The following is a 13,474-nucleotide window of genomic DNA, read 5'->3' as shown; positions in this document are numbered from 1 at the left end:
AATGGAAACATTTACTCTTCTCAAATTCTTAGCAGGAGTTGGGGAAAGAGGCCAGTTTTTCCTGACAAAAAGGCATTGTTCTCATGAAAATCCATCTGACCATTTCTTTCCCAAATCAGTGAGGACATTATGACATGCTCAGCTTGTCAGGTTCAGTTCTACATTGCCAGCTTTCATCAGGCGAGGCTCAACGTTGTCAGGTTTACAGTAACTGTATACAGCAATGGTATAATTTCTCAGGGGGAAGTGCAGATTATAAAATCAAAATAGATTATTTTTTGTATTCAGTGTTTCTCACCAAAACACATTGTGTATGCAGATGTCTTGAATGCATTCCCTTCCTCATAAAACATTTGCAAAGCAGATTTTGTGGCATTCTGAAACCTGCATTTTATTTGCCCACGTTTGGTAATTAGCAGTCCTGCCTTTGTTGGCACAGTTTTATGTTTTTGTGTGTTTCCGCTACCAACTGTCAATGGGGGTGTTTCCAGACCTTTTTGACCGAGGTGGCCTAAGTGGGGTACAGACCTATGCAGGGGCGGCATGTGGTATGGCACATGTACATGTATTTTTACATCTTTACAGGTATTTCACAATTTTTCTTCTCTACTTTGACTAATAACATTACAGTATGTTACGGTTTCTCATTCCAGTGTTTACATTATTTATCTAACAGAGAAAAAGTCCCACCAATCACAGCACAACAGAGTGGCATCATACAAATATAATATAAATCTTCCATACTGTATTCTTATTATTTAAGTAAATTAACCTTGTAAAAAAATAAAATTAGGACACATACAAAAGAAAGTAATGCACCTTTAAAAATACTCATCAAACTGTTGTTTCGAACTAAGGTCCCGTCTGTCGCTGGACAAATAATCAATCATACTTGCCAATAATGGGGTGGCGTTTGGGATGGCCAATCAGATTTCAGGGGTGCCCAGAAATGCCTGTCAATGAGGGGAATCATGTAAACCTGCCAGCAGTGGTGGGAGGAGATTTACATCCTTAGATTAAGTAAAAGTAGAAATACCACAGAGTAAAATCACTCCATTACATATAAAATATATGAAAATCAAAACTGTACTTAAAGCACAAAAGTATTAGTAACACAATTTACCTAAATTATCAAAAATGGAAGTGTTTGTCACGCAAAGTGACCACTCTCAGTGTTAATGGATCATTATTATTAATGTATCGTCATGTAACTGGTCATGTTGTATTGTACTGTAGCTGGCAGAGGTGGAGCTCATTTCAGATGCTTCTATATAACATAAAGATGCATCATATACAGAAACTGATCATATGTTTAGTATTTTAAGTCTTTAAAAGTGACTAGTAACTGTCACAAAACAACCGGATGGTGTTTTTATTGTAGCCGGTGATTTTAATCCAACAGACAGAACTCTTTTACCTAAATTCTACCAGCATGTTCACATCCTCAGCAGGGGAACAAATTCACTGGACCGTGATTACACAAGCATTCCTGGCAGTTACTAAACACTCCCTCATTTCCCATTTTGGTTAATCAGACCATATTCCCTCGCTGCCCCTGCCTACCTGCACCCAGCGGATAAAAACCACCAGTGAAAACAGCTGGCATCAGGGAGGCAAAGCGGAGGCATCAGCAGAGACTGGAGAGAAACCTCAACACCAGCAATACCAAAGATACACGGCAGGCGATTAAAAACATCACAAGCTGCAAGAGCAAGGGCGCCCCCGTCATGTGAGAGGCCGGTGGGCTTGTTTGCTTTTCAGACTCTAGCGTACTAGTTAGCACCAAGAAGTAAACTAAAGTATCTCATGAACACAACATTTGGCTGCTGATGCTTGCATGCTAACATGTTATACTATATAATGCTTAGCAGACCTCGACAGCAAGGCCCAGAGCAAGTAAAATGAAACTGAATATCTTTGGACTTAGACTGATGAAACTAGACATATATCACCTTGGGCTTTGAAAAACTGGAACGGACACTTCACACTATTTTCTGACATTTTATAGTCACTGCAGCCTTAGACTAAACATGACAATAGCTTAGGTCTTTGTTATGTTTTGATAACTGCTAATAAACAAAGAAATTTGCAGCAGGGCAAGTAAAAATTGATTTACGGCAAGCAGATTTCTGACCCACTTTACCGTCCAGGCAAGTGAAAAAAAACACAAGTAGATCAGCTTGATATTAAAGCTGTTTCATCATCTCACTTTTTAATATAATGATTCAGCGGCACACTTCATGCTAAAGTCATAGCATGTAGCACTGGAGCTGATGATGGACCAGGGGCCTGGGATCATTACAGCGTCTCTCTTTAATGTCTTAATAAGCCGACCAACTTGACAGGCTCCTGAACTCATCACGAACATGTTTAACTGTATGTTGACCGTCCAGTTACAGCTTCGGGGTGTCTTGTTACTTCGTGCTTTACATTAACGCTGACACATGGCTCATGTATTCTTCTGCTTGTGTCAGGCCCCGGGGAAGACCTCTACACACCCCGCTGAGTCTGGTTCCTGTCCTGCTGTCTCTCTCTGTGTGAGGGGGACAAGGTCCAGACCACTGGGGCTCTAATCCATCTGCTAAGATAAAGAGGCCAGAAGGACTATGTTGGTGTTGGTGTGGGTGTGTGAATGTACGTATGGACTGCTGAAAACGGGATTCTTGAATTTACTGACCACATAAAAGCCAATATGTTTTCAATGTTTAGATGTAATCAATGTAATTCAGAGGAAACAGTTTGTCTTGTGTGTATGTGGTTGGTCAGAAAACACAAAGTATGGCTTTAGTTAGGAGTTAGATCCAGAATCATTTTCTTTTCTAATGACTCTGCGTAAGAACTAACTCATCAAAGTTTTCTCCTCTGAGTTCCGCTGCTTCAGTTCCATGTTGCTCTAATTGCCCTGGACCTCAGTGTGTTTTACAGCCATGTATGGTCTACTTCATGGTTGGCTGGGGTGTCGGCCAACTTCCCCTCCCAATTAGTCATATTTTTACATCGCGCTGCAGTCTGTAGTGTTTTGGTCTGTTTTTACAGCCTCTCTGCAAGTGGGTAAAAGAATGTCTCAGTGTCAAGCTGCCCCGGGGCTGCTGCAGCACACTTAATGAAAACCAAACCTACTCTGTGGCATTCGAATCTTTTAGATCCACTAAAGAGCTGATTGAAAGGAGGTTTAAGTGGTATATGGAGTGGGTTTGGCGTTATGACAGTGCTAATCAGAAGTACTAACAGAAATGCTTTGACACAGACATGGTTTTGAATGCATTTATGACTGCAAATTAAATAATAATTGCATCATTCACTTAAGTAACAGTACCAATACCACACTGTGTAAATACTCCACTGCAAGTAGAAGTCCTGCATTCAAACCTGACTTTAATAAAAGTATGTGAGTATGTGAAATACTTGAAGTAACAGTAGTCATAATGCAGTAAAATGCTCCCTTTCAGTGTTTTACTACTGCATTGATGTGTGTGTTGGCTAGTTTAATCTATGCATCACGGTCAAAAAGATTCAACATATGTTTGCAGCGTGGCTCTCCTCAGAGAACAGCATATCTTTAAAAAGTCTGGAAAACAGCCTGTCACCTTTGTGACAATGCATTTTCCAGTTTTAGCTTGATAAGTATGAGGATTTTCTCAGCTCATACAGGAAAAACATCATCCTTCAGTTTATCACAAACATTCAATATCACCAAATCTGGAGGAACATAGTTTTCACTGTAGAGGAAGGGTATGAAAACTGTCATCTGTAAAGTAACAAGTAACTAAAGCTGTCCGACAAGTGTACTGTAGTAGTAAAGTATTTACTACATAAAATTGAAATACTCAAGTAAAATACTGATTTCTACTGATGCACAGTTTTTTAAGTCATGTAAGTAGTTACACTAAACCACTGGGCAAAAAATGGGGATAAATCTCCTCAAAAACATTTGCAGTTAAGAACTGATGTTTTGTCACTATATATCTTTTCCTTTCTCTTACCAAGTATTTAAGCTTAACGACATGTTGGATGCAGGATGTGAACCCTTCTTGAACCCTTGATGTCATGAACACACAGCACAAGACATTCGCATCACCTCAGCTGTTCTGATGGACTTTAACACTTATAATTTCTTGTTATGCATAGCTGAATGAGCACGTCTGGTTGTGATCCCAAGACCTGCTGCACATGTACACACATGAATACAATCGGACCAGACTGTGTCTAATAGCAGGGCCGGGCGATGCAGCTGATAAAGTGTCTCAGTTCAGTTGATATCTATAATTAATGATGAGTTTTAATGACCTCCTTTAAATAAAGACTAGAAGAACCAGAAGGACCAGCGACAGGCGTACTGGACCTTTAAGGAAAACTCTGTAAATATAAAAGGTTAAGAAACAAAATTTTCCCGCAACTGTATCCCTTTCCTCAGCACACAGCAAATCCTTGATGTTAAAGTGAATCAAAGTTCATGCCATAATGGATATTCTTAGTTTGCACCACCTGAAATCCAGCTGTGACAGTAAAGCAGAGAATGTCCCTGCCTGTAGCAGCATCTTACTACATGGAGTGTGACACCTAAAGAAATCAGCAAACTCCAGGGAGTGAGTCTCCCCTGCAGCCATGGTCCGGTCCACTATACTGTTTTTTTTTAATCTCCTGTCTTGTACACACTATAAAAATTCTCTCTCACACACACACACTTTCACATACACACAGTCAGCACCATTTCCCACCTAATGGGCACGAAAGTTGCAAATTGCAGCAAAAAAGGACTTGGCGGTTCAAAAGTGTATTACACATATTGATTGGAAAGGGTCAGTGCTATGGAACCAGCAGCTCTGTAGCCGTACAGCACCTGGTCCAGAGACGCTGAAGAGTCCCCATACTGAAGAGACAGCAGCACTCAGAGTGAAGGATTGACGGGACGTTACGTTGCATTTAGTGCTGGAAATTTGGGGGACAGTTTTACAGAAATGGTGAATCACACCATCAGTGATGCCAAATAGTGTAAGTGCTCACATTGATCATAACTACAACTTATTTTAATCGTTATTGGCCAGACAGGATGCACAGTCAGCAAAGCAGACAGAAATCTTGGCTCCTGGACTGCTGAAAAATGAAATAAATGATGAAATGAAGGCATACAATCTCAGGATCCTTTGGCACAAGAATCCCAATGTTGGGTAACAACTATGAATTTGGCCACTGCATCATCTCAGTAATAGTCAGATTTTACTTTTCAAGTTAACTGAAGCTACATAGTAAAAGACAAGTGATGAGTAAAGCCACATCAGGAGTCAGAAGATCATACAGATTGTAAGCAAACCCTCAGGTCAGGTAAACTGATTTGGAAAGAAAAATGATGAACAAATTCAAAATCATTACACAAAATGTTTGTTATGAACATCGATCACAGTTTACAGACTGCTTCTACATATATAGCATACATATAAAATTCTACAAATGTATTCAAAGGTAACAGTAATAATCATTTTTTGTAAAACTCTATTGGACAGCCATCTGGATCAGAGGCCCTGCCACTTTGCATTAGTTTAATCAAGTTTGCAATTTCACTAGGTTTTAGAGTTTGGTCCATCCCACTTACCTGGGTAGGAGACATGGATTTTCCCATGTTTTTGTGTCTAAGTGACAAGTTTTGAAATTTGGCGAGTATTGTTGGAGCCTGCTGCAGCTGTCACAAGCAAATCAGAACTGCAAAGTAATCACTCATGGGCAGTTGCGCACCATCAATGTGCCTCCACTAAAAGTGCTTGTTTTTTCACTGACAGGTTCAGATTTTATTCTAAGTGTCTGACAGCATTATGGAAAAGATCCCTACAGAGACAGATCCTTTTTGTTGAACCGTAATCACTATATAACTTTGCTCAAAGCAACCAAACTCCATTTACAAAAGCAGTAAATTTACCTCTGTGGTCTACTGCTGTCTTAAGGGGAAGGAACTTCCTGTGACAATGACAGTCAACCAATAAAGATGTGAAAGTATGACAATATATACTGTATATTAAAATATACAGTATGTATCGTTTACAGTCCAACAGCCATGGATTTTTTCATAATGTTATCTATTTAAATACCAAAAGCAAACAACAGATTTTGGTGCCAGAACTAAAGAACCTGATTGTCTTTCATGAGACGACATTTTCCACTACAGGGAGAAGGACACATATCACACACCTACAAGAGCCTGTTTCCTTCTTACCTCATACCTTCCACCTACACAACAACCCACGGCTGAATCATCTCACTTTAAAGTTTCATATTGCACTTTTTACTTTTACCCATGAGCAAATCTATGATCAAAAGGCCTTCACTTCCTTTTCTGGGGGTTGTTTGAAAGTCATTGTGGGAAATACAAGAGATTCTTGATGGAGGTAAAAGAAGAGGCTGATTTAAGGAAGGTGCGAGGGCATCATAGCCCCATAATGTTTTTAGATTTAGATTTGCTCACTAAATAGAAAATAGTCTCTTTTTTTAAGTTTTTCACTTTTACTCAAAAACAAAAATCAATGGTTTTTTTCCCTCTCTATCCAACTCTGCCTCTAAACCCAAATAATTCCACACATAAATCAACCCACAAATGTGCAGCACTGAGCTTTTTTCAGGTGTTTTCCTGAGAGACAGGACTTACGTACTGTACATACTGTATGTAAGGTGGCTAAATTTGAGAATCATTGTGACTGCAGTTGTTGGATAAAAGAGTGCTGCAGGAATGACGTTCTTTTGTGGATAAGTCAGCACTGCTCTGGTTCTGTTAATGCATCAGAGCAGCCGCACATCACTTCCCTCGACCATGCATTTTGTGTGAAGACAAGTGCAATTAAAGTGACAGTGCCAAATAGAGGAGAACAGTGCCATTTGTTCATTCATACACAGTAATGTTGGCATTGTAATTAGTTAAGGATGATGTCAGAAATACATCACCTGGAGGTTCAAGGTACATTTATATGTCAGGATTTACCACATCTGACCACTCGCTGGAGTCATTCTTCCATTTTGATGGAAACAGACACTCACCAACCTCTATTTCTTCAATTTTCCCGATGTAATAACACCAACCGTTGATTGGCAAGGACATAGCATAATTGTTCCTTATTCTTCTAATAGCTCAACAGTGCTGCAGTTTTCTTATTTTATGTGTTTAAACTGGTGAAATCCTTGGAATTTGTACTGACTGCCAGCTAGAGCCAATTAGAGCAGTTGTTTTCATCCAAAAAGGGGCAGAATCATGACACAGGAGCAAAGTTGGGTTTCTCTTATCAATGGGAGTTAAAGGCTTTGCTCAAGACCACCTCAGTGGTGGTGATGAAGGAGGGCAAGAGCTGCCTTCCACTTTCTCTACCCAGATTTATCCTCTTGGTCGGGGGATTGAACCAGTGACCTTCCTGTCCAAAGCTCACTTTCCTAACCTTTCGTGCTCAAATCACACCAAAATGTGAGCCAGAACCTCAAGGCACACCTGTGTCCATGTCCATGTCCAAAACAGCCTCTATAACCAACCTGATGAATGGAGGCAACAATTACTACCCAATCAGAGGCAGACTCCATGAGTGGGGGTGGGGAAAAAGCTTTAATGAGTTTGGGCTTTGATGATTTTTGACAACTGTAATAATTCCTACAATCCAGCAGCGACAAAAAGTTCACTTTGATGGAAGGTTATTAAAGGCATTTGGGGTGGGGGTATAATATTTGCTTCTCTACTGGGAAATGATTGTGTACTGATGATACACACAGTAATGTATCGTGTTGTAATTTTGTATTTTCAGTCAACGCAACAGAGGAGAGACTGGCATGTAGAAATACTACTGTCTTATGAATGAAGAGAGAGGGAGAAGCGTTAGTTAGAAACAGTGAATCAGAGAAATAAAACTTTATTTCTGCAAATTATGGAGAGACAGAGAGAAAGAGAGGAGGAAGGCAGGCAGCAGCAGGAGGTCTGATGGTCAGAGCGAGTGACAGGACGCACTGGTCAGTGACAGCGGGGAGACGAGTAGAGGAATAGCAGAGCATAAAGAAGGGAAAACAAGTTAATCTTTAGAAGCAGGGGTGCTGAGGGGGCTGCAGCACCTCCTAAAACCCGACTTTATAAAAACCATCAGTTGATTAAAAAGTGTGATGCAGATCGCAACACAGAGCGTCATAGAGAGAACCAGAGCATGTGTGTGTGAGAATATGGACAGAATGTGACATATGGAGGCATATTTATATATTTTGCATCTATTTTACTCAAGCTATTGAATGGGTTGGCTGCAATGTAGTTAAATGAAACAATTCAATATAATACAGGACTGTGTGTCTGAGTGAAAGAACACTTAATATCTGGTACAGGAGCATGTAATTAAATGTTAAATGATAGCAATTGTAGTATTCTGTTTCCACTCAGTATTAATTACTAACAGCTCCTACTAGTTGCCTTCAGTTCATAATTAATTTGGAAAGTTCACAGGATTTTCAGGTAGCCTACAAATTTAAAATGTTCAATAATTAAGTCATGCAATTTGGATGTAAATAAGGTGCAATAGTGCGTAAAAACACATAAAAGAAGAGCTTGTTTATCAGTTTTTTTTTCTCAGTGGGATGAGCATCCCAGAACCCCCTGTAGAGGTCTGGGCTGAGCCCCAGATGTCTTTGAATCCAAGGAACCACCACTGATTCTGTTTGTGCAGCTGTAAAGTTTGTGTAAAGGAAAAAGGGAGTTTTGAGTGTCCACATTATACATGTTAGAAAATAGTTGCACAAAGCATGTGAAGAGACTAAGAACTATGTAGTACTGAATTGTGGAGTTAGACTGCAGACCAGCAGCACCAGCAGAGCCATGGTCCCCCAACGCTGTATAAGCCCCATGAACTGACACACAAGCAACACCGCCTCCTCCTCCCCTCACCCTCCCTAGCGGTCACATACAAATGTACCTTCAGCGACTCTTTCAGTCCAAATCAGCTCAGCAGTTCACTTCAGCTCACTTCAGTTCCAACAACCGGGCACAGAAGTAAAAAACAAAACAAAAACAAAAACATCCCGTCACCGTCCTCTGGCTCTGGCGGCTCAGATTTGTCTGGACATGTCCGATAAAGCTGTTAGACGGAGTGTCCATGTCTCAGGTCGTTTTCAGGTTGTAGTGGTGTTTGACACTGAGACAGCGGAGCGGACACGCCTCCAGCGTTACAGAGCAGAGAACACTGCTCACTTTTGTAATGATTTTGAGAACAAATTTTTTATACTATTCTAATCGGTCTGTGTTTGGACCTCGCTCCACGAGTTTCTCATTACAGTGCAGGATTACTATGAATGAGATTCTCCTGCTCCCATAAGAACTCCATTCATTTTCGTGTTTTATTTTCCTCTGTAGCATCTTACCATCCCTAAATGACGAAGAATTATCTGCATAGTTTTCTCTTGCACAGATAAAGCATTAAGCTGGTTAAGTGTTTCATTCTCACAGGCCACAGCAATAGCAGCCGCAGCAAAAGGCATAAAAGATGATTCATTGTGAGTGCCGGTTCCCCTGCTCCTCCTCAAGTGTTCAAGGCTGCGGTGGAATGATTGCATGCTTCAGAGAGCGGCTAATGTGCAGAGAAACAGGTACAGCAGCAGGGCGGAGAGACGTCAGATAACATAACATATACATACATTATTCACTGGCTGTCACAATAACTCTCTGCACGCTGGCAAACATTCACATCCACAGCTACTCATTTCTCTTTTCTTTCACTTGTCGTCATTCGTTGGAAGTTCTTTAAACAAATGTCAGAAATAAAAAGGTAAATTGTAAATGTATTCACAACATGTGCAGTAATTCATTTCATCCTTTCATCTCATACTCTCTGCCGTCTGACCTCTCACTCTTTCTTCCCCTTCTCAGACAATTTGCTAAAAGTTGGAAAGAGGCAGTGAATTCATCTCATCTCTTTGTGTCTTAGCAAAGTATCTCAAAAAGTTGCAGGCAGGTTTGGCAGCGTTAGTGCTTTCTAATTTTGGTTGTGTCAGTTTCCATTTTTGGCTCATGAAGTTATGACATTGACTTTCTGCCCCTCCTGGTCCTGTGCAGTGTGCTGCAGTGTAGCAGCGCTCTGCACTGAGCGCGCTGTGCTGTTAGGACAGGCTCAGACATTCAAGGTAGGACTATATGCACAGTCAGCCATTTAAAACTGTCCAATTATCAACATTACTTTTTTTGGCCTTTAGCTTGCAATTATTGTGCACAAACTAACTGCCATGGAACCACATCATATAGGGTGTGTGGGGAGATATGTAACACACAAATATGTTTACTTTTTTTTTCAAGAGCTATTAAAGGACCCATGTGAAGAGATTTATAGGCATTTATTGGCAGAATATGACAGAATGAACAAACCAAGCACTGGCTCTATATATGACTGTATGTGTTGCATGAGTTCTGTACCCACCATAGCTTCTCTTACATGCTTGAAAGGGGAGAGTGAGACGAGGTGTTGGCAATCTGCAAACTCACTGCTGCAGATACCACAAAATCCTACATACTGGTATTTTAAAACAAATATGCTTAAAACAGTACTCCACCGACTTAGCATTGCACTTCTGTGATAATGTTGGAGTCAGGATGATCTGCAAAAAAGAGCATTAAAATCAATGCAGCAGAACCAGAGATATTGTCTTTTTATTCCACACAAATTTCTTCCTTGTCAAAACCTGGCACCTGGATTACCCACTGTACTGATTCACATGTATTTTTCTATTAGTAGCTAATGTAGCCTGCAGCCTCTAGTAGAGATGACTTTGTCTTGTAATGCCAGGGACACACAGGAGGCAGACAATGTTAGAACAAACAGCTGAACACACCGGAAACCCACTTCCCTGCACTGGTTGGCAAGCCATTCTGCTCCCCTGTTTATTTTTAATCACATGTAGAGCTGATCTTTGAAATACCCTCATGAATTATGAAGTGAAAAAGGACAATCATTTTTGCCTTGTATGATCTGTGGGGAGAGGCTTCCCTCCTGCCTGTCGGCAGTGATGTTATTTCTAATAAATGGAGTGGATGGACAGATTTCATCATGTGGGGTGAGAATAATCACGACGATCGAAACTCCAGATGACCAGCAGGTACAGGAGCAGAGAAGCTGGAAAGCATGGGCTGTGTATTTCATCATTTATTAGAAAAAGATCATTTGTATCAGACATAATATATAATTTATATCATTTACAGTATAGATGGAAGTGAACACTGCTTCACAGCACTTCTGCCACCTGTATGTCTCCACCATAAACTCACTCCTTTCTCACTCCAATTCCCCAGATTTCTTTTTTTTTTCTTTTCTACATTTAAATTTATAGTCTTAAGCTCTAACTGATGTGGCATCACGTTAGGGCATTTATCAGATTTTGCACAGCTCCCTCTGGAGCCACAAAAGTCTTAATGCAACTGTTTTTCTAATATGTCATAGTATTCCCTGTAACCTGCAAACCAAGGGTCAGCAACTACTTCTCATGGGGGGGCCACGTGAGAAATTGATCCGGGTGCCGTGGGCCAGACACAAATGATATAAGGTCCTAATAATGGCCAAATCTCTAATAATGGAATCGTCATAAAGTTCTTTGTAGGGCACCACCCCTTCTGAACTGCAATGTTGAATTGTGGGCTAATATTTTGTTGGCAAGGTCCAAAACTTGTTTTACAGTGTACCATGCATACCACATATAAGTTGCAATGACTTTAGCAGCAAAAATAGAAGAACATTTTATGCTATAATATAAAAACAGTTTAATATAAAAGATACAGTTCATTATCATTACCCCTGACCCCTTTCAAAATAAAGGTTTGATAACGGTTTAATGATAAGCAAAATGCTATTGACTGTCTTTGCTATATCTTTAATATTTGGTATTTCTATGATGGTCTTGCGGGCCACATGAAACATTTCAGTGGACCACATGTGGCCCGTGGGCCAGATATTGCCCAGGTCTGCTGTAAACAGACTGTGATGTAGATTTTCCCTTTAAAAGCAAGATAAATAAATGCTGTGTAAGCATTCATCACTGTTATTCGGGCTGTCTAATCGGACGTAGTATGTGGAAGTAAACCCACTAATACAGTAGCATCTCTGATCTGAAGATGTATTTCAAGGTTAGCAGCTATCAGGAACAATTTTTCAGGCTGGTGTTGCTTTCGTATTGTATTCCTGCTTTATTAGATTGTAGCCAGCAGGAGTGACAGCTAACATGGGCGGAGATGACAGGAGGCTCAGGTCATCAGCCGCATTTAAAGCTCTGACGTCATGAACACAAAGCACAAGACGCTCCAATCACCTCAGTTGCTCTGATGCACTCAAACACTCATGATTTCAATGTGTGTGTGTGTATTTTTCCTGGAGCTCCTGCTGCAAATGTATGAGTATGAATACTGTACAGTCTGAGCAGACTGTGACTAATAGCACATTACCTAAGAAGGCAAATGTTTTTAGACTGCAGAAAAACAAAACTGTATTTATTTTTTTTTTCATTTTCCTCATCGTGTTTCTATAAAAAGAAACTCATTTTACATTTCTGATTTGTGTGTGCTTCACGTGAGACTGCCTTTATTGGAAATTAAATTACACAAGTTCAGGAATAAGACCATGACTCACTCTAATTTAATTTCTTGTGCCTATAGGGTGTAGGTGAGTGTGGCAAACCCATTTTTCTGCCGTTTGTCTTCGTTCCACCTTTGCTTGTTTGTTCCCTAAGAGACTGATATCTATACCAGTAGCTATTAGAGCAGCACAGAGACATCATTATCTGTATCATTATGATTATCATTATCTGCTCAGCCAAAAAAAAAAAAAAGAAAGAAAGAAATCTGTCTCTGAATTCAAATAGAATTGGGAAAAATCATGTCCTACAAAACAAAGCCTTTTTTATGAAATTAATACAAACACTAATTTATTATTTATTTATATTTGCTGAGTTTTTTTCTTTGAAGATTATATGTGAAATATATGTTATTTATGAAATGTTTTGTTTTTTTGGTTGGATTTGGTTGGATTTCTAAACTTGCTCTGTGCCAGAAAGCAGCCTTGTCCCAGACAAAAATGTTAAAAACCTTCCAACTCTAAAACTAACAATAACACAGGTATAAAAATGTGCTATCTTTGTTTTTAAATGGATTTCTTATAAAACATCTGGCCCTTTCAAGTTGTACCCACAGATTTCCATCAACTCGGTCAGATTTTTATGAAAACACGATTTAATCAGGCTTAAAAAGGGTTAGCCGTACCCCAAGGAGCCCTGTCTTACTTTCTGGTTTAAAAAAGACAGAAATACTGCTCAGGCACAATATTGCTATCAGATGTGTCTCAACCATAACATGTCAACTCTGCAGTCCTTCTAAATCAAAGCTAAATAGGAATTATGGTTTAAAAATGTGTATTTTCATTAGCATTAAGAGAACTTTGAGCAACTTTAAAAAATAAAATGGCTGCTCACTTCAGCTATGCTATAAAATGAAAAAGCTTTG

The 13,474-nt window shown here is 39.8% G+C and overlaps 1 protein-coding gene across 1 annotated transcript in view; it reads left to right on the top strand.

Annotated features, from left to right (window-relative positions):
• The window catches only part of LOC146318677 (CXADR-like membrane protein), an 86,159-nt gene that overhangs the window by 58,292 nt on the left and 14,393 nt on the right, over nt 1-13,474 (top strand). The window lies entirely within an intron of this gene.

The sequence above is a fragment of the Lutjanus erythropterus genome, chromosome 11 (assembly GCF_056507025.1).
Source record: "Lutjanus erythropterus isolate fLutEry1 chromosome 11, fLutEry1.hap2, whole genome shotgun sequence".
Taxonomy (NCBI): Eukaryota; Metazoa; Chordata; class Actinopteri; order Lutjaniformes; family Lutjanidae; genus Lutjanus; species Lutjanus erythropterus.
Note: the sequence above shows the minus strand (reverse complement) of the source record. Positions and strands in the feature narration are given on the sequence as shown.